Here is a 21,740-nt window from a genome sequence, read left to right as displayed (position 1 = left end):
CTCTGGAACCTGGTGCCTGCCTGCACCTCCAGCTCCCATATGTTCACTAATGCTGTCCTCTCAACTCAAATGCCTTCCTTGGCCCTTCCATTGCCTAATTCATACTTAATCTTTGAGGACTCTTATACTTGTGCCTCCTCCAGGAAACTTACTATGGCTACCCCCACCCCCTACTCATCACTCACTCTCCCGGCTGTGCCTATCTCTGCCTTGTCAGTAATGGCCATGTATTGAAATGATTTCTGTATTTGTCTCCTGCATGAGATTTTTAGCTCCTTGTAGGCAGGGTCTCAGCTTTATTCAACTCTGGGCCCAGAGTGCAGCACAGGGCCTGCCAGTTCTCAGTGAATGCTGGATGGAAAGATGAGACAGAAAGAACAGCGGAGAAAGAAAAAGAGATTTTAAGAAAGAGAAGGACAGAAAGAAAGAGGGAATGAAGGAGCAACAGCAAGTACAATTAACCCTTGAACAACGTGGGTTTGAACTGCATGGGTCCACTTATACATGGATTTTTTAAAAAGATTTTATTTATTTATTTGAGAGGGAGAAAGAGAAAGCGAGAGAGAGTGCAAGAGCAGGGGGAGGGAGAAGCAGACCCCCCGCTGAGCAGGGAACCCAACATAGGACTCGATCCCAGGACGCTGGGATCATGACCTGACCGAAGGCAGACACTTAACCGACTGAGCCACCCAGGCACCCCTATATGCAGTTTTTTTTTTACAGTACAATATTGTGAGTATATTTTCTCTTCCTTATGATTTTTTTCCCATCCCTGATGCTTTTATTTGTGCTTTTTTTAAGTCTTTTTTTAATTGTTATGTTAATCACCATACATTACATCATTAGTTTTATGTAGTGTTCCATGATTCATTGTTTGTGCATAACACCCAGTGCTCCACGCAGAATGTGCCCTCTTTAATACCCATCACCAGGCTAACCCATCCCCCCACCCCCCTCCCCTCTAGAACCCTCAGTTTGTTTTTCAGAGTCATTGTCTCTCATGGTTCATCTCCCCCTCCAACTTACTCCCCTTCATTCTTCCCCTCCTGCTATCTTCTTCTTCTTCTTTTTTTCTTAACATATATTGCATTAATTGTTTCAGAGGTACAGATCTGTGATTCATCAGTCTTGTACAATTCACAGTGCTCAGTAGAGCACATACCCTCCCCAATGTCTATCACCCAGCCACCCCATCCCTCCCACCCCCCACCACTCCAGCAACCCTCAGTTTGTTTCCTGAGATTAAGAATTCCTCATATCAGTGAGGTCATATGATACATGTCTTTCTCTGATTGACTTATTTCACTCAGCATAAAACCCTCCAGTTCCATCCACGTCGTTGCAAATGGCAAGATCTCATTCCTTTTGATGGCTGCATAATATACCATTGTGTATATATACCACATCTTCTTTATCCATTCACCTGTTGATGGACATCTTGGCTCTTTCCACAGTTTGGCTATTGTGGACATTGCTGCTATAAATATTGGGGTGCATATACCCCTTCGGATCCCTACATTTGTATCTTTGGGGTAAATACCCAGTAGTGCAATAGTTGGATCGTAGGGTATCTCTATTTTCAACTGTTTGAGGAACCTCCACACTGTTTTCCAGAGTGGTTGCACCAGCTTGCATTCCCACCAACAGTGTAGGAGGGTTCCCCTTTCTCCCCAACCCCGCCAACATCTGTCGTTTCCTGACTTGTTAATTTTAGCCATTCTGACGGGTGTGAGGTGGTATCTCATTGAGGTTTTGATTTGCATTTCCCTGATGCCGAGTGATGTTGAGCACTTTTTCATGTGTCTGTTGGCCATTTGGATGTCTTCTTTGGAAAAATGGCTGTTCACGTCTTCTGCCCATTTCTTGATTGGATTATTTCTTCTTTGGGTGTTGAGTTTGATAAGTTCTTTATAGATTTTGGATACTAGCCCTTTATCTGATATGTCATTTGCAAATATTTTCTCCCATTCTGTCGGTTGTCTTTTGGTTTTGTGGACTATTTCTTTTGCTGTGCAAAAGCTTTTTATCTTGATGAAATCCCAATAGTTCATTTTTGCCCTGGCTTCCCTTGCCTTTGGCGATGTTTCTAGGACGAAGTTGCTGTGGCTGAGGTCCAAGAGGTTGCTGCCTGTGTTCTCCTTTAGGATTTTGATGGACTCCTGTCTCATGTTTAGGTCTTTCAACCATTTGGAGTCTATTTTTGTGTGTGGTGTAAGGAAATGGTCGAGTTTCATTCTTCTGCATGTGGCTGTCCAATTTTCCCAACACCATTTGTTGAAGAGACTGTCTTTTTTCCATTGGACATTCTTTCCTGCTTTGTCGAAGATGAGTTGACCATAGAGTTGAGGGTCCATTTCTGGGCTCTCTATTCTGTTCCATTGATCTATGTGTCTGTTTTTGTGCCAGTACCATACTGTCTTGATGATGACAGCTTTGTAATAGAGCTGGAAGTCCGGAATTGTGATGTCACCAGCTTTGCTTTTCTTTTTCAATATTCCTCTGGCTATTTGGGGTCTCTTCTGGTTCCATACAAATTTTAGGATTATTTGTTCCATTTCTTTGAAAAAGGTGGATCGTATTTTGATGGGGATTGCATTGAATGTGTAGATTGCTCTAGGTAGCACTGACATCTTCACAATGTTTGTTCTTCCACTCCATGAGCATGGAACGTTTTTCCATTTCTTTGTGTCTTCTTCAATTTCTTTCATGAGTATTTTATAGTTTTCTGAGTACAGATCCTTTGCCTCTTTGGTTAAATTTATTCCTAGGTATCTTATGGTTTTGGGTGCAATTGTAAATGGGATCGACTCCTTGATTTGTCTCTCTTCTGTCTTGTTGTTGGTGTATAGGAATGCCACTGATTTCTGTGCATTGATTTTATAGCCTGCTACTTTACTGAATTCCTGTATGAGTTCCAGCAGTTTTGGGGTGGAGTCTTTTGGGTTTTCCACAAACAGTATCATATCATCTGCAAAGAGTGAGAGTTTGACTTCCTCTTTGCTGATTTGGATGCCTTTGATTTCTTTTTGTTGTCTGATTGCTGTGCCTAGGACTTCTAAAACTATGTTGAATAGCAGTGGTGAGAGTGGACATCCCTGCCGCGTTCCTGACCTTGGGGGAAAAGCTCTCAGCTTTTCCCCATTGAGAATGATATTCACTGTAGGTTTTTCATAGATGGCTTTTATGATATTGAGGTATGTACCCTCTATCCCTATACTCTGAAGAGTTTTGATCAAGAAAGGATGCTGTACTTTGTCAAATGCTTTTTCTGCACCTATTGAGAGGATCATATGATTCTTGTTCTTTCTTTTGTTAATGTATTGTATCATGTTGATTGATTTGCGGATGCTGAACCAGCCTTGCAGCCCAGGGATAAATCCCACTTGGTCGTGGTGAATAATCCGTTTAATGTACTGTTGGATCCTATTGGCTAGTATTTTGGTGAGAATTTTTGCATCCATGTTCATCAAGGATATTGGTCTGTAATTCTCCTTTTTGATGGGGTCTTTGTCTGGGTTGGGATCAAGGTAATGGTGGCCTCATAAAATGAGTTTGGAAGTTTTCCTTCCATTTCTATTTTTTGGAACAGTTTCAGGAGAATAGGTATTAATTCTTCTTTAAATGTCTGATAGAATTCCCCTGGGAAGCCATCTGGCCCTGGGCTTTTGTTTGTTGGGAGATTTTTGATGACTGCTTCAATTTCCTTAGTGGTTATAGGTCTGTTCCGGTTTTCTATTTCTTCCTGGTTCAATTTTGGTAGTTGATACATCTCTAGGAATGCACCCATTTCTTCCAGGTTCTCTAATTTGCTGGCATAGAGTTGCTCATAATATGTTCTTATAATTGTTTGTATTTCTTTGGTGTTGGTTGTGATCTCTCCTCTTTCATTCATGATTTTGTTGATTTGGGTCATTTCTCTTTTCTTTTTTATCAGTCTGGCCAGGGGTTTATCAATCTTGTTAATTCTTTCAAAGAACCAGCTCTTAGTTTCGTTGATCTGTTCTACTGTTCTTTTGGTTTCTAGTTCATTGATTTCTGCTCTGATCTTTATGATTTCTCTTCTCCTGCTGGGTTTAGGCTTTATTTGCTGTTCTTTCTCCAGCTCCTTTAGGTGTAGGGTTAGGTTGTGTATTTGAGACCTTTCTTGTTTCTTGAGAAAGGCTTGTATTGCTATATACTTTCTTCTCAGGACTGCCTTTGCTGTATGCCAAAGATTTTGAACAGTTGTGTTTTCATTTTCATTGGTTTCCATGAATTTTTTTAATTCTTCTTTAATTTCCTGTTTGACCCATTCATTCTTTAGTAGGATGATCTTTAGCCTCCATGTATTTGAGTTCTTTCCAACTTTCCTCGTGATTGAGTTCTAGTTTCAAAGCATTGTGTTCTGAAAATACGCAGGGAACAATTCCAATCTTTTGGTACCGGTTGAGACCTGATTTGTGACCTAGGATGTGATCAATTCTGGAGAATGTTCCATGGGCACTAGAGAAGAATGTGTATTCCGTTGCTTTGGGATGGAATGTTCTGAATATGTCTGTGAAGTCCATTTGGTCCAGTGTGTCATTTAAAGTCTTTATTTCCTTGTTGATCTTTTGCTTAGATGATCTGTCCATTTCAGTCAGGGGGGTGTTAAAGTCCCCCACTATTATTGTATTGTTGTCAATGTGTTTCTTTGCTTTTGTTATTAATTGCCTTATATAATTGGCTGCTCCCACGTTAGGGGCATAGATATTTACAATTGTTAGATCTTCTTGTTGGATAGACCCTTTAAGTAGGATATAGTGTCCTTCTTCATCTCTTAGTACAGTCTTTGTTTTAAAATCTAGTTTGTCTGATATAAGGATTGCCACCCCAGCTTTCTTTTGGTGTCCATTAGCATGGTAAATGGTTTTCCACCCCCTCACTTTCAATCTGGGGGTGTCTTTGGGTCTAAAATGAGTCTCTTGCAGACAGCATATTGATGGGTCTTGTTTTTGAATCCAATCCGATAGCCTGTGTCTTTTGATTGGGGCATTTAGCCCATTTATATTCAGGGTAACTATTGAAAGGTATGAATTTAGTGCCATTGTATTGCCTGTAAGGTGACTGTTACTGTATATTGTCTGTGTTCCTTTCTGATCTATGCTGCTTTTAGGCTCTCTTTTTGCTTAGAGGACCTCTTTCAATATTTCTTGTAGGGCTGGTTTTGTGTTTGCAAATTCCTTTAGTTTTTGTTTGTCCTGGAAGCTTTTTATCTCTCCTTCTCTTTTCAATGATAGCCTAGCTGGATATAGTATTCTTGGCTGCATATTTTTCTCGTTTAGTGCTCAGAAGATATCATGCCAGTCCTTTCTGGCCTGCCAGGTCTCTGTGGATAGGTCTGTTGCCGATCTAATGTTTCTACCATTGTAGGTTACCTATCTCTTCTCCCGAGCTGTTTTCAGGATTTTCTCTTTGTTTCTGAGACTTGTAAGTTTTACTATTAGATGTCAGGGTGTTGACCTATTTTTATTGATTTTGAGAGGGGTTCTCTGTGCCTCCTGGATTTTGATGCCTGTTTCCTTCCCCACATTAGGGAAGTTCTCTGCTATTATTTGCTCCAATATACCTTCTGCCCCCCTCTCTCTTTCTTCTTCTTCTGGGATCCCAATTATTCTAATGTTTCATCTTATCGTATTGCTTATCTCTCAAATTCTGCCCTCGTGATCCTGTAGTTGTTTATCTCTCTTTTTCTCAGCCTCTTTATTTTCCATCATTTGGTCTTCTATATCGCTGATTCTTTCTTCTGCCTCATTTATCCTAGCAGTTAGTGCCCCCATTTTTGATTGCACCTCATTAATAGCCTTTTTGATTTCGACTTGGTTAGATTTTAGTTCTTTTATTTCTCCAGAAAGGGTTTCTCTAATAACTTCCACGCTTTTTTCAAGCCCAGCTGGTATCTTTAAAGTCATGATTCTGAACTCTAGGTCCAACATCGTACTAATGTCAGTATTGAGTAGGTCCCTGGCAGATGGTACTACCCGTTGTTCTTTTTGCTGAGGTGATTTTTTTCGTCTTGTCGTTTTGTCCAGAGGAGGATAGATGAATGAGACAACAGAATGCTGACAGGTTAACAATGTCTCCAGCAAATATACTCTATACAAATCAGGGGACAAGAAAGGGAAAGAAAGAAGAGGAAAAAAAAAAAGGGAAAAGAAAAAGATAAAAACAAACAAAAACAGAACAAAACAAAACAAAAAAGAATATGATCAAATATGATCAGGCTAGTGCATAGACCAGTGCCACACACTAGCTTTTGGGCATATTTTGGTCTGTTAGAAGAAAGTGCCTGCTAAAATTTTAAAGGAAGAAAGACTTATATATGTACAAAATAAGGGTTGATACAATGAAGGGATGGCAGATGACTGTAAAGATGAAAATTATAAAAGATTTTATAAAAGGAATTGATAAGAAGTTGTTTTTTAAAAAGAAAGAAGAAGATTTAAAAAGAAAAAGAAAAAAAAAGGGAGAGAATGTGATCAGGCAGGAGAATAGAACAAAGCCATACAGTAGTGATTTAGGGTATATTTTGATCTGTTAGAAGAAATTGTATCTCAAAATCTTAAAGAGAGAACAACATATATACATGCCAAAAATAAGGGTAACTACTATGAAGGGATAAAAATATGACTCTAAAAATGAAAAATAATTTTTTTTTAAAAAAGGGATAAGATGTTGTTTGAAAAAGGGAAAAAGAAAAATTTTAAAAAAACAGTTAAAAAAATTAACCTTGAAAAACTAATGAATTATGGTAAAAAAGCCATGAATTCTATGTGCAGTATTCCCCTAGCGCTGGAGTTCTCCCGTTCTCCTTGGTCGGTAAGCTTGGTCTTGGCTTGCTGGCTGTTCGTGTTGATCTTCTGGGGGAAGGGCCTGTTGCCGTGGTTCCCAAATGTCTTTGCCGGAGGCGGAATTGCCCCGCCCTTGTGAGTCCGGGCTGAGCAAGCTGCTCTGGTTTGCTCTCAGGAGCTTTTGTTCCCTGCAAGCTGTGGTACAGCTTTGGAGGACCAGGGTGAAAATGGTGGCCTCCCAATCTCCACCCGGAGGAGCTGAGAACTCGGGGCCCCGCTCCTCAGTGTGCCCCCAGAGAAAAGCAGTCACTCCCTTGTCCCCGGTCTCCGGCCGCACTCCGTGCTCACCCGGCCTGTGACCGAGCGTTTCTATGTCTGGCACCCGACCCCGTGTGGAGTCTCCAAACCCAGCAGATCCCTGCGGTGCGCTCCCGCGCCGCTCCTCCTGGGGGAGGAAGAGGAGTCTCCCCGGATCTGCCACTTGTTGGGTCCCTGCTGGAGGAGCAGTGGCCCGACTGGGCTGCGGATCACGGTTTATGGCAACCCCCGAGCTGAGAGCCCGCGCCTCGGCTCCGTCTCTGCAGCCGGCTTCCCCGCTCCGATACCTGGGAGCTCTGCCGCACTCAGGCACCCCCGGTCTTTCTGTGACCCCAAGGGTTCTGAGACCACACTGTCCCGCGAGGTTTCCACCCCCCGCTTGGGGCAACGTCCCTCCGCGGAGCCAGCTTCTAAAAGTTCCGATTTTGTGCTCCGCGGCTCCACCACTCGCCAGAAGCGGCCGACGGAGGCCCCCTCCCCCACCGTGTATTCTCCCGAATATCGCCTCGGATTCACTTCTCCGCACGTCCTACCTTCCAGAAAGTGGTCGCTTTTCTGTTCAGAGTGTTGTTACTATTCTTATCTTCGATCTCCTGTTGAGTTCGTAGGTGTTCAGAATGGTTTGATCCCTATTCAGCTGAATTCCTGAGACCAGACGAAATCCAGGTCTCCTACTCCTCCGCCATCTTGCTCTCTTCCTTATGATTTTTAATAATATTTTCTTTTCACTAGCTTACTTCATTGCAAGAATGCAGTTTATAGTATATAATACATATAACATACAAAATATGTTACTGTTTATGTTATCAGCAAGGCTTCCATACAACAGTAGGCTATTAGTAAAGTTTTGGGGGAGTCAAAAGTTATACATGAATGTTCAACTATGTGGGGGATCAATGCCCCCAATCCCCATATGTTCAAGTGTCAACTATATGGAAGCTTTCGTTAGGAAGCCTTCAGAATGCTCCAGGTTCTGTGTGTCAACCAAACGGACTTGAAATTGAACAGCAGACATTATATAAGATACTCTATGCTGCTTTAGTAAGAATGGCTGATCATTCTTAGCTTATTGGCATCCAGTGATGCTGTAGCCCACACACAGTAGTGAGGCCAATACATTGGGCAAGTCCATCCTACTAATTCAGCACTGTTCACTAATTTGAAAAACAAAACAAAACAAAACAATTTCTGCTAAAGAGCTCAGGAAGGTCATCCCCTTGCTCAGGTGGCCCCCATTTGGCCCACAGGCAGCGTGTGTCAGTGTCAGGTTCTACTCCACTGGGGCCTTACCCATAAGCTGCTGTAGTGCCTCTACGGAAGGAAAGGTCTGAGGACTCACCCATCTCCACAGAAGGGCACTGGGGCATCCTGGCCGCCACGCAGGTGATGCATCTCTTGTCTCTCTGGGCCCATTTCCCTCTCCTTCCTTCTGAGGCTCAGAGTTTGGAAGTGGGGAAAAGAAAGACACTAGAAAGAAAGGCCAAAGTTAAGGTTTGGATGGGCTTCCTTGTGGGCAGAACCCTAGCTGTCCTAGAACCTGATATAAAATAAGTACTCAAGGAATCTTTGTTAAATGAGTGAATGTAGGTCAAGAGATATGAGCTTGGGGGCTGGAGTGAAATTCAAGGAGTACCTCAATCCTCACTTTTTCCAAGAGTCACTCTTTGAGGTGGCTGCAGGGCCTGAGTTTCCACCCTCGGGATTGAAACATTGTGTCTTGAGAGGTCTCCTTTGAAATGCAAACTTATTACCAAAGAGGAGAAACCAGTATTTAGTCACTTCATATTTGCCTATCAACTTGCCCTAGTATCTGTTCATTGATCAAACACTGGGTACATACAAAGTGCCAGGTCCTGCATCAGGTGGGCATAGTCCTTGCTCTGTTGGACTCACAACCCATGTTGAAGATGCTTCCACCTGGGCACCAACCCAACTGAAGAAGGGTAGGGTTTCCCAGCTTGACTTGAAGGGTTTCACTGCTAATCATTCAATGCTTATTCATTGAGTGTGTACTAACTACTGTCCTGATTCTGGTGATAGAGCAGAGACCAAACCTATCGAACATCTCTGCCCTTAGTGGAGCTTCTGCTGAGTGGGGAGGGACAGGCAATATATGAAATTCGTCAATGACATAGTATGTCAGATGGTGGTAAAGCAGAAAAATGACATAGGGAGTGTTGGGGCCAAGGATGGGGTATACATTGCCATCTCAAATATGTGGCCACAGAAAGCTTCACTGATGGGGCGTCTGGGTGGCTCAGTTGGTTAAACGTCTGCCTTCAGCTCAGGTCATGATCTCAGGGTCCTGGGATCGAGCCCCACATTGGGCTCCCTGCTCAGAGGGGAGCCTGCTTCTCCCTCTCCTTCTGCCCCTGCTCATGTACTCTCTCTCACTCACTCTATCTCTCAAATAAATAAATATAATCTAAAAAAAAAAAAAAAAGAAAGAAAGTTTCACTGATATTTGAGTAAGAACTCCAAGGAGGTAAGAGAGAAAGCTTTGCCAGTATCTGGGGAGTTAGGCAATGTAAGGACACCAAGGCAGGAGTAGGCCTGACAAGGGAGAACAAGGTGGTCAGTGTGGCCAATGCAGATAAAATGAGGGGGAAGTAGCAGACGTGGTTAGAGAGGTAACAAGGGGCAAACTTGGGCAGGGCCTTGTAGACCATCACAAAGACTTGAGCAAATCAGAAGCCATTGGAGTTTTGAGCAAATGGTCTTTCTTGTTTCTATATTGAGAATGAATTGTAGGAGGCTAGGGTGGAAATAGGAAGGCCAGTTGAGAGGCTCCTGCAATCACCCATGGGAGAGATGATGTTAGCACGGACTAGGGTGAGATCAGTGGGTGTGGTAGGGAGCGGGAAGTTTCTGGATGGATTTTTTTTTAATCTTTTTTTAAAGATTTTATTTATTTATTTGAGAGAGAGAATGAGAGAGAGAGAGAGAGAGAGCACGAGAGGGGGGAAGGTCAGAGGGAGAAGCAGACTCTCTGCCGAGCAGGGAGCCCGATGCGGGACTCGATCCTGGGACTCCAGGATCATGACCTGAGCCAAAGGCAGTCGCTTAACCAACTGAGCCACCCAGGCGCACATCTGGATGGATTTTGAAAGGAGAACCAACAGAACTTGGATTGAATGTGGGGTATGCAAGAAAGATAGGCTTTTGGCCTGAGCAACTGGAAAGATGGAGCTGCCATTTATTGATAGTTGCTGCCGATAATCAAACCACTTTTCAGGGCATGGTGAAAGTAGACCAAGTTCCTGCAAAGCCCATTTACCTTCCTCAGTGCAGGCCCCACTGCAGATCCTGCTTGACCTAGCAAAGCGCCATGTGTTTTGCTGGAAGGAAGGGAATGAGATATTTGGCAGGCCCAGATAGAAATACTGGAATCTGGGAGAGTCAATGGAGCCAGAGACAACACATGGGGATCTGGTTCCTCCCTTGAGCCCTGGGTTTCTCTGGGGCACAAGAGCATTGGATATTATGAGGTACCCCAGCACCTTTCGTTGCTTAACAGCTTCTTTTTGACAACTCAGTCCACCCTATCACTCCCAAGGCTTTCAAAGGTTTGTCAGAACTGAGAAAGGTGCGAGTGCCGGGTTTCCCGGTTGGAGCCGGGTTGTTAGGGAGTAGGGATGGGGTGAGGCTTTGGGAGCTAGAGAAAGATGGAAAGGTTCAGCTGTTTGGCTGGGTAAGAGGGGAGATTGGGAGCCCAGCGCAGAAAGAAACTTGAGCTTGGGGTGGCCTTGGTATTGTTTGGAGTCCACGTTTACTGGCCACTGGTTAATATCCTTTGCCAGAAGCCAGAAGAAAGGGAAATGTGTTCAGACCTCAGTTATGAGTGACCTTGTACCCAAGAATTACACTTGTCTCTGATCCTAGGGATCACTGGTCAGGTCTGAAGGGACATCTGTTACCACTTCCTGTCCCAGACCTTACCAAGTCCTTCCTTAACAAAGATGACCAAGACTTTAGTCCTCACTCTTGGTCTAAGACCAAGAGAACCATCACCACTCTTACTTGTTCCCTTGGCAACCCTGGGCATTTGGTGGGCTGACCGGCCCCTTTGGAGAAGCGGCTGTTATAAGGAGGCAATACCCTTAGGGCAAAAGTAACTTTTAGAAAAATTAACCTTCCATGGGAAGACTCACCAGAGAAAAATGTCTGTGTCTTTCATGGCCAACTAGGAACTTGCCATGTATTTCTCACTTAAATTAGATTTGCTCTTCGATGCTTACTTTTTTACTCGAAGCCAGTCCTCCTTGACCCTTGAGCACACCCACTACCCAGGTAAGCCCCGTGCCCAGTCCTGCCCTTGTCCTAGACTCTGCTCTGTCTTTTGGGGCCCTTGTGGTCCCCTCTCCCTGGCTCTTTCAGGACCTTTCCCTGGAGGGTCTGCGAGTAGCTTCTTTCCTTATGAGAGTGGGAAGGAGATGGAAAGGAGTCAAGAAAAGCCTCAGGGACTGTTGGGAAAGGCAGTCTCCTGCAGTCTTCCACCCCTCACCCTCCATTTCCCCCCTACCTCCACTGGGCCTTGGGCCTAGAACATTGTGCTGGGCTTCTAGCCTTGTGAGGGACTCTCTCTCCCTGTTCTGGGCTTGATGCCTACTCATGTGTTCTGCTTAAGCTCCCACATCCGTGGCCCTCAAGCCTGCCCCCAGCTTTCTGTATTTCAGACCCCACAGGGGGTAGGATCAAGTCCTTCCACCAAAGCATGAAGTGGGGCACCTGCAGTCACGCTGCCAGCTATAAAACAGATCCTCTGGCATGGGGGATCCAACACTCTGCAAGGGGCTGAATATTGTGCACTTTCTCCTCTCTTGCTGCAAGTAAGAGTTATGCCACTTGAGCCTGGTGTGTGTGTTGTCTATTCTCAATGACCTCAAAGCATGTATGGGTCTCTTCCCTGGGTGGCACATTTCACCTTGACTGCATAGCCTCAGCACCCCATGAACGGTAAAACAGTGAGACCAATTCATGCCTTGGTTGCTGGCAGTTACCTCTTGTGTTTGGATAAACCAGAACAAAGCAAGGCTGAGGGCCTCGCAAGGCCCACGCTTGGAAGGAGACTTCACCTCAGATGTTCAAAAAATTCTTTGGCCCCGCTATCAGGGCACCTCTGTGACACTCTCCTCGAGGCTGTCCAGGATAAGGACAGCAATTCAGGGAAAGGCTGATTGGAGACCACACCTCTGTCTGTACCCCATCTTGGAGACAGGCCTCCTGCCTGGGCAGTGCCCACGTGCTCTACCCACTTGCTGAGGCTTGCCTCCCACAGGATGTTGGATGGCAATAACCTCATCCAGCTGCTCTTGGATAGCTTTCTGAGCTGAGTTCCTTGTAAGGAACTCAACTTTCTGTAAATTCTTAATCGTGCCCTCCTTTTTGCCCACGTTTGCTCCAGCCAGGGCGCAAAGAATCTGGTGACTGTGTGTGTGCACACATGAGCATGTGTGTATAATACACATGTCTGTAAGCGTGTGTGTGTGTAAGCATAGACCTACCTGCAACCAGGAGAGGGACAGGAGCTTCTTCCCAGAGAACAGGGGCCCAGGAGTCCCCAAATCCATCCCCTGGAAGTGGTGGAGGTGTGGAGGACAGACCCTGCTTTAGGTCCCTAGACCATGTCTCTACTTACACTGGGTGGGCTTGGAGGAAACACTGAGTTGAGGGGGGGGTCTTGCTCAAGGTCACATAGTTCAGAAGTCACGGAGCTGTGACAGACTCCATGGCTCCTGATTCTCAGAGCAGTGTTTTTACTACTCCCCTAGAGCAGAGAGAAGAACCTTCATCCTGCCAGTCCCACGGAGCACCTGTGAAGCTTGCAGGAACCCATGGACAGAGCAATGCTTAGTTGGGTGTCAAGGGCCATGTGGCTGTGAGAGGTGACTCTTAGGCATCGTGTCTCCCTGGGTGTCTGGCAGAGTCCTGAGTCCCTGGCGAGCACTCCGGCCTGCCTCTTTGCTTGTCACCTTCTAGCCTCCTGCTGCACAATTCTCTCAGCTACATGCCCACTTCATCTCTGTACCTAGAGACCCAGGCTGAACTGGCTGTGAGGGCCCCTTCTTCAGAGCTCTGGGAGTAGGGCTGGGGGGCTCACAGTCAACTCTCCGCAGCCCTTCTTTTCATCTTCCTTTATCTTCTCAACCTTGATTTTCTGGATTTACAGACTTCGGTACCAATGGCCTTAAACAGTTAACCCAAATCACAACTGGAAGGATTTGAGTTAGACCAACATTGCTCAACCTTGGCACTACTGACATTCTGGGCTGGGAAATTTCCTGTTGTGAGTCTGTCCTATGGCCTGAGCAGCAGCATCCTTAGCCTTTGCATGGCATTTGGTGTGCCATTACCACATTTCTCCTCACTGTGTCCTAGTTGTGACAACAAAAAACACTTCTAGACATTGTCAAATAGCCCCTGGAAAGAAAAATTGCTTTCAGTTGAGAAGCACTGGGTTAAGCTGAAGGCGGCTACTCTGGTTCTGCCTCCCTTTCCTGGGAAGGCTGTGGTGTAGGTGGTGAGCTAAACCAGCTCCAATGTTCCCCGTACCTCTCTGAGGCCCTCTTCCTGCCAGGCCCCTTGCCTGCTTGGGGATAAGACCCAGAACTCCAGGAGCCAACACTTGTGAGCTAGGCCCAAGCACTCCCATCCATACAAATTGGGAGGACTTGGAAGTAGATTGGGATGAGAGCCGGTAGGGTGGGAAGGGAACAGGGATTAGGGGAGGACACTGGGCCTTGCCCTTGTATTAATAGTGAAATGGCATTTGTTTGCAAGACCGAGTCTTAGGGCAATGTGCCACTTTCCTTCTAGAGCCCAGCTGGGTCTTTCTAAGACCTTACCTGTCCTGCTAGGTGCTCACCATGGCCGAGCATCATAACTCCTTGATTTTCTCCTCTCTAAGCAATCTGTCATCACCACGGGGTACCTGGACAAAGCCAGAGCCACCAGGGGTGTCCCTGGGCTTAACCCTCCAACTCCTCTACCCTGAGGGTCCTAGAGTGTGACACTATCAGTGGTCTGAGCACCTCCATGTGTCAGGGTTGTAGGGCCTTCATTGTGTTGTAAGTGACTCCATTCTCCGCACAATTGCCCGTAATGCCTTTGCTTAACCACCCCTCAGGCACCCTCACCTTTTCAGTCTTGTGGCCCATGTGGCAGGAGTAACCAAGGTTTTGAGTTGGTTCCTCCAGGAACTCTTGGAGGGAACTTGGCAAGTTAGAGCTATAGGATGTCTTGGCTCTAGGACCCTTGGAGAACCAAAGCCCAAATCGCTGTGCAGATCATAACCCTGAGGCCAAGAGAAGAGGGACAAGGACTCAGTGGCTGTATGGGGTCTAGAACTGACACCTCTTGGCTCCCAGTCCATGACCTTTAACTTCTCTTTCCAGGAGTCTTAGAAAGAGCTTTCTCCTTGGGTTTCCTGCACCCCTTCTAACTTCACCCCATCATGCTGCCAGGTTTATCTTCCTTAAGCATAGCTTTCGTTATACTCCTCTCCTGCTCAAAAACCTTCAGTGGCTCCCTGTGGCCTAGGCCCTAGGGAATTCCATTCAAAGTCGCCCTCTGGGGAGCCTCTTCTCCAGACCCATCCCCCTTCTCTCCCTGCCTCCACTGCACTTACCTGCCAACCCAGTTCCTCAGGGTCACTAGGTGGGACCTGTGCTCTCCCAGCTGCCAACTCTAGCTCACACTCTTCTCTCCTCCATGAGATCTCCTCCTCCCACCCTCCCCAAATCATTCTACTCTTCTAGCTTCTCTCAAATGCTACCTTAAAATGATGCTCCCCCTGCACTACCCCATTAGAATGAAATCTTGCCTCCCCTAAACCTCTGCCCCTTGGCATACCTTCCATGTTTCCTCTCACATTCTAGCACTCCCCGAGTCTCCGTTTCCCTGGCCTGTAAAATGAGTCTCTAAGCCTTCAGCACATGGACCCGCTGTGGAATTCAGATCGAAGCAGCCTATGTAGCATGAAGGTGTCTGACAGTGCTCTCCTGTTGCCCTTCCTCACCATGCCATCCCTAGTGACCTGAGGCCTCAGCTGGTGGTGCACTTAATTCAATGATGCTACAGCACCACTCACTGTCCTCCAGCTCCCCATCTTGTGGGAGGATGGGGGGTGCAAAGCCTTCTGAGAGGTTGGGCCTCTAAGCCTCAGAGTAGGAAGTAAGTTTGCCACTCAGATGTAAATAATCAAATATGCAGCCAGATCCAAACCTGGCCTGGGAGGGGGCAAGTGGTGGGAGAAATCTGGTGCTTGGGCCTCAGGCCCATTTCTGTTCCTCCCACCTGTCCCTGGGAGCTGGTCTCCAGAAAGGAACTCAGCCCTGCTGTTTGCCAAATAATCCTTGCCCGTCCTCCCCAAATTCTGGTTCAACCTCCAGGCCTCATGGGAGTCATTTGAAACAGCCTCTGTCTCCAGGTAAGATGCTGCCAGGTAAGCGGTGCTTTAGTGAGCCTCTGAATGAGGAAGTGCTCCTTACCATCCAACCCCCAATGTTTCCAGTCGTTCCCCTAGACCTACTTCCTCTCTTTCCTGCATGGACAAGGGAACCACTTGTCACCACCTGTTGGATGAAGAGTGTCTCGGTCACGTGTTGCTTCTTCTCTGGCTGGGCTCCATTTTCAGCGCTCTCACTCTGCCAAGTTTATCCCACTGGGTCTAATGCCCACTGCCATGCCCAACCACAGCCTTTCTTTGGTCTTCAGAGTCTGACAGCCCAAGCTTCAAATTCAGGCTCCCCCACTTGCTGGCTCTGTGACCTCAGGTAGGTCCCTTCACCTCTCAGGGTTGCAGGTGTTCTCATCCATAAAGTGGGGCTATTAATCACAGGATTGTTGTGAAAAGTGAATGAGCTCATGCATATAAAGTGCTCAACACTGCTTGGCATCATAATTGCACACTAAGCATTAGGGGAGGAAAGGCATGTAAACTGTGTAAGCAGTGCTTGGCATAGAGTAGGCACTGAATAAATGTTAGCTACCCTTATGCTGATACCCACCTGAAGGTCTTTTGGAAGCAGATCGAGTGTCCTTGACAGGAGGCAGTAAGGAGACTGACCTGGCCCCCCAGACAAGCGAAACCACGAGAAAAGGCACTCTTGCCGCGCTCACCCACCTCGCTGACTAATCTTTTCCCACCCACCCAACACTGAGTCACACAGACCCAATTTGTTCAAATCTAGCTCCAGTACTAACTAGCTGAGTAGAACGTTGGGCAAGTACCTTCCTTCACCTCTCTGAGCCTTAGTTTTTGCACCTCTAAAATGGGGCTCAAAATTATCCCTACCCTCGGGGTTTTATGAGTAATGAGAAAACAGGAATGTGAGCCGTGTCAGCCACACTGGAGAGAGGCTGGTTTTCCCCTCTGTGGTTCCTCCTCCTTTGCATAGGGCCTGGGCCCTGCCTCCTGTCGTAGCACCCTGCCCCATTACCCTCCATCTCACCTTCCTCCCACCTCTTCTTCCTCTCCTCCTAAAGCTGTCACAGGCCAGGACATGGCCATTTACTCTGCACTTGTTTATGCGGGCTTTTTTGGGTGACCTGGACAATGTGTCCCACTCCACGGACAAACTGAAGCCACTGACTCAGCTGCTGATTCGGAGGAGAGAAGGCCGGGAACCCCAGGAGCTCTGCCTCCCAGTCGGGAGCCCTGGGCTGTATTGCTCTCATTTGGCAGCAAAGAACTTGTCCAAGGCCATAGAAGCCAGTTAGAGGCCCTGACAGAAACCTGCTTGCCTCCCTGGACTAGGAAGCATAGCTGGGATGGAGTTAGAAAATGAGAAGAGGTGTCTACACTCCAAGAAGGAAGGCCAGAAGTGCCCTTACAAGTCGCACGTGCTAGATCACAGGAAGTGTAGAGTCAGGCCTCCAGCGGCCCAGGCCTGAGTACCTCTCTTCCCCTTGAGCAGCAACGTTTTAACTTTAATACAGGCTCTGTGCTGCCCTCTGCCAGGGCCACCTTATCATTAGGCATATTAGGCCTGGTATCTAGGGCCCATAAAAATGTTTTCATCCTAATTTATTTTAACATCAGAAGAGAAAAGGAGTATAATAACAGCACATATATAATGAACAGGGCAGCCCAAATAATATTCACCTTTATACCGATGCAGTTGTAAAATATAATTTTAAATATTGTTTATAGAGGAAGGACCCATTAAAGTCCAGATGCAGCCTTGGTCTCTGCTCCATCCCAGGCCCTCCCCGTTGTTTGAGGCACCATCTGCTTGTCTTAGAGGTACAGCAGCAGCCCAAGGCCACCCTAGGGCCCTCTGGAGCACTGCTGGAATCCAGGAGGCAGGGCAGGGCAAAGCAGGCCAACTCCCAGCAGGCTGTGAGGGCAGACGAGGGCAGTCTCTACATCATCGTGCATCCTACTATCCCTGGCCCTCTTCCCTCTCTCCTGGCCAGACTACTCTTCAGCCAGCATTCCTCAAACACATTTCCTCCTTTGTTCAACAGCTCCCATACCTACCACTCCCAGTTCACTCCCCACTGCCCCCCACCCACACACACACACACACACTGAAGGCAGCAGTGGGAGGTAGGAGTGTCCTCTCCCTTTGCACTGGGCTCCAGTGGAAAGAAGACAGGCTTAGGAGTCTGGGCAGAAGTCCTCATTCAGTCCCTTACTTGTTGTGTACTCCAGGGCAAGTCGCCCTGTTTCTCAGACTCTGAAATCTCCATCCAGAAAAAGGGGGGGGTGTGCTAACACCTCACAGGAGACTTTTGAGGTTAAGAGGACATGCTGTAAGGGAAAATGCATGGCATGGTGCCTGCTATAGAGTAGACACTCAGTTCAGTATCCATGCGTTCCCTCGTAGCCAGTAGAAGGGTTTGATGCGGGTCTCACCCACTCTACCAGGGTCCTTTGGGCTCCTGTGCACCCACCCTCACACTCCCTGCCTCATGCTCTCTCATGGCTCCCTGCTGCTACACCCAAATACGTAATTGCATTCAGCACACACTTCCTGAGACCCTGTGCTGGACACTGGGGCCACAGAGATGAATCTCACTGGGTCCATGTCCTTGATGTCATAGCCTAGGCAAAGAGACAGGCTTGTCCGTTTGAGGTTGGTTTTGTGCGACAAAAAGTGCTTTTTGAGTGATGATCCACTCAAAAAGTGCTTCAGGAGCTCGGGGGTGGGTTGGTTAGGAAAGGCTGGCTGGGGCTGGAAGGGTGTGAGCAGCTGGTGGAGATAAAGGAGAGCAAGCCAAGTAGAGGGAACCTTGCAGAGCAAGGGCTTGGAGTGAACAAGGCAACATCATCAATGGTGATGAAACACTCCCTTTAGGCCTGTCAGTGTGCTAGGCACTGTGCTAGGCGCCTGGGCTCCTCTCAACCCTCACTTTACAGATGAGAATGCTGAGGCTCAGAGAGCAAAGGGGCTTGCTCAAGATCACAGTGCTAAGAAGTGGCAGAGCCAGGACTTGAACCCACCTCTGTGTATCTCCAGATGCCCTCCACCAGGCCTCCCTGCCTCTCTGGGCTGGGCACTATGAAGGACGCAGAGATGATCCTCACTAGGATCCTGATCCCGGGTGCTCCCAGGCTAATGGGGGTCATGTGACTGGTACCCAAAGAACACTAAGAGGAGACATAAGCAGGACGGAAGCTTGGAAACAGATGCAAAGGGCAAATGAGGACTCAGAAGAGGGAGTCAAGAAACCTTGCTGGAAGCTTCAGGGACAGCTTCATGGTGGGGATATACTGGCATTGGGCGTTGCCAGACTGATGAAGTCTGGGGGTGATAGCACTTTGTAATAATTGACCTACATTGCTAAGTAACCTGCACATCTCTCCAAGCCTCATTTTATGTATGGGGAAACTGGGCTCCCAAAAGTTTCGATAACTTGCCCACAGCCCCACAGCTAAGAAGTGGCGGAGCTGAGACCTGAACCTGGGTCCTCCAAATCCAGGACAGTTCTTTGTCTGCTCATGGCAGAGGAAATGGAAGGGGGATGTCAAGCACATGGCCGAAGAAGGGAAGTGAAAAGAAGAAACTTGGTGGACAAGGCCTAAGGCCACATCACGGGGTCCTGAATGCCACAGTCTGAAAAACATAGGATGATCCTTGACTTTTCGACTCTTGAATGATTCACCTGGTACTAAGTATAGGTGGAAATGGGCAGGATAAGAGAAATGAGGTGAGTGCCTCTTCCTAATGTCTGGGTGGAAAGGCATGCAATATGAACAGGGTGCCCTAGACACTGGGTAGAAGCCAGTACCATACAGGAGACACGGCCGAGGTAGATCTGACAGCATGTGTGGCTAGCTCCCCTTTAGGTCCACATGATCCAGGCCTCTACTTACCTCTCCCACGCCCTCTCCTTCTACCCTCCCCTTGCTCCTGCATTCCAGCCTTGCTAACCAGCTGCTCACCCCCAGAAAACGCCAACTTTGCCTCCACCCCAGGTCCATTGTATCTGCTATTTCCTCTGCCCAGAACTCCTCGCCTTAGATCTTTGCATGGCTGATTCACTCTCCGCCCTCAGGTCTTGGCTTACGTATCACCTCCTCAGAGAGGCCTTCCCTGATCATCGGATGGACGTAAGTGCTCAGTCATCACTGCCTTACCCTGCTTGATTGCCTTCATCACCCTTATAGCTGAAGTTAGCTTGCGTGTTTATCGTCTACCTCCCTCCACTTGTCCAACTACTAGGATGGGTGCTAAAGGCATGTGGGAACCTTGTTGGTCTGGGTCACTGCTGTATTCTCGGTGCCTCGAGTCTGGCACATACGCCAGCATTCTGCGACGACCTGTTGAATGGCAGAATGTATGAGTGTTTGGACTGACGGATGGATGCCTGTATGCATTGGTTGTGTGGGAGGTGAGAGGGCTCTGGGAGCGACGGGGCATCTGCACAGAAGTATAAACTGAAACCATGGATGCCAGCGAGGTCCCTGATGAGCAAGGTGAAGCAGGGTGGTGGAAAAGGAAGGGAAGAGGGTCAGGAGCCGTGCTCAAAGAAGTGGGAAGAGCTCCCCTTGCGCGGAGGAAGGAGGGCTTCAAGAGGGAAGATAGGGCCAGGGAGCCAAATTCTCAGGGCGGAAGTGGTGTGAAAACCAATCAGTAGTTAGGATACGAAAAGGTCACTGGGGTGTTTTGAGCCTGATGAGGTGTGTCCAGCGTGGTGGCAGCCGAGGCCATGGGGGTCTGAGAGCCAAGGAGGCAGGCAGGGCCTCGATGCCAAGCAGAACATAATGTGCATACCCACCCATCCACCCAAGCCCAAGCCCTCTGCACAGAGGCTGACTGGCGAGGGCGAGGCAGGTAGGAGGCAGGGTAGGGGAGACTACCATTTATTCGTATCCACCATGTGCTAGGCACTGTGCAGCCACGTTCACAGCCATTGGCTCATTCGACCCTAATGACAACACTGCAGTATATAAATAATTCTTAGCCTTATCTTCTGTGAGGAAAAAGAAGTCAGATAGGTTAAATGTGTCACTTAAGATCACAGCCAGGAAATGATGGAGATAGAGCTCTGAACCCAGGTCTACCATCTACTCTCAGCCACTCTGGCAACGAATGCCAGAGATGGGGAACCACACTGGTCCCCCACTGGGCAGCTGGTCCAGGGCAAGGGTCCAGAGCTGAGAGGTTGGAGGGATTCTCTGGCTCTTCCAAGAATCTCCCTCCTACACGACTCTTTGTCTCCTAGCGACCGTCACCTGGGCAGACATTTTCATCTCACCCATTGACAGCATGCCCAACCCTATACTCTGTCCCATCGCCCCAGCCTCCTTCCACGAGCAGGTCAGGCGGTGCTTGCGCCAGAAGGTCCCCTGGCTGCCTGCCTCAGGCCACTGGCTGGAGCTTCCCCGTGGTGTCCCTTAACACCAACACTGCTTGAGCCATCTCTCATCACCCATACCCACATGTGGGGGGCCTCCACTGTTCTCCCACGGGCGAACGACTGACAGCACTTCTGTTCCACCGTGCTGCCTCCTAAGGCTAGCTGAGGGCCCCAGGCAGCAGCAGTGAAGAAAGGCCAAAGGCACGTAGGGGCAGCTGAACCCAAAAGAAGAGAATAAAAGGTAACAGAGAAATGGGACTTGACAGACGCCCCAACCTGTCCAGGCCGAGCGGGGCAGGCCAAACTGAACACTTGCTGAGCCGGGCTTGTTGCCAGGGTGTCACTGGCCTATTTGGCCCACAAGGAGGCGGACGTTCAGATAGAGGGAGAGCAGTAGGACTTGTTTGCCCCAGGCGACCCAACGGCACTCAATGGGTGCAAACATAGATTGGATGGCAAAGCCTGCGCTTCCTCTCTAACTGCCCCCAGGAGCTTGGGAAATTTATGGCTACAGCAGTGCGGCAAAGAGAGCCTTTTCCTGTGGGGAAGTAAAGACGAGGGGGCCTTTCTAGCCCCCGCCCTCCGGGCTTTGCTGGCCACTGGAGCCAGACCAGGGGCTGCCTTCAGGCACTCCAACCTCTCTTAGGCTGGTTTATGGGGAAAACAGGGTCTCCAAGCCTCCAGGGGCTGGGTGTCCACTCTTCATCCTGAAGCCTGGGCTGTGCGTGACAGGTGAAGGAAGGAAAGCAGAGCCGGGAGCATCTCTCCCTAGGGCTACTGTCAGGATGCCTGAGGTCATGCTTG

Source organism: Callorhinus ursinus, unplaced genomic scaffold (assembly GCF_003265705.2).
Source record: "Callorhinus ursinus isolate GAN/ISIS: 27379988/994484 unplaced genomic scaffold, GSC_fseal_2.0 scaffold66, whole genome shotgun sequence".
Lineage (NCBI taxonomy): Eukaryota > Metazoa > Chordata > Mammalia > Carnivora > Otariidae > Callorhinus > Callorhinus ursinus.
This window is presented reverse-complemented; position numbering follows the sequence as displayed.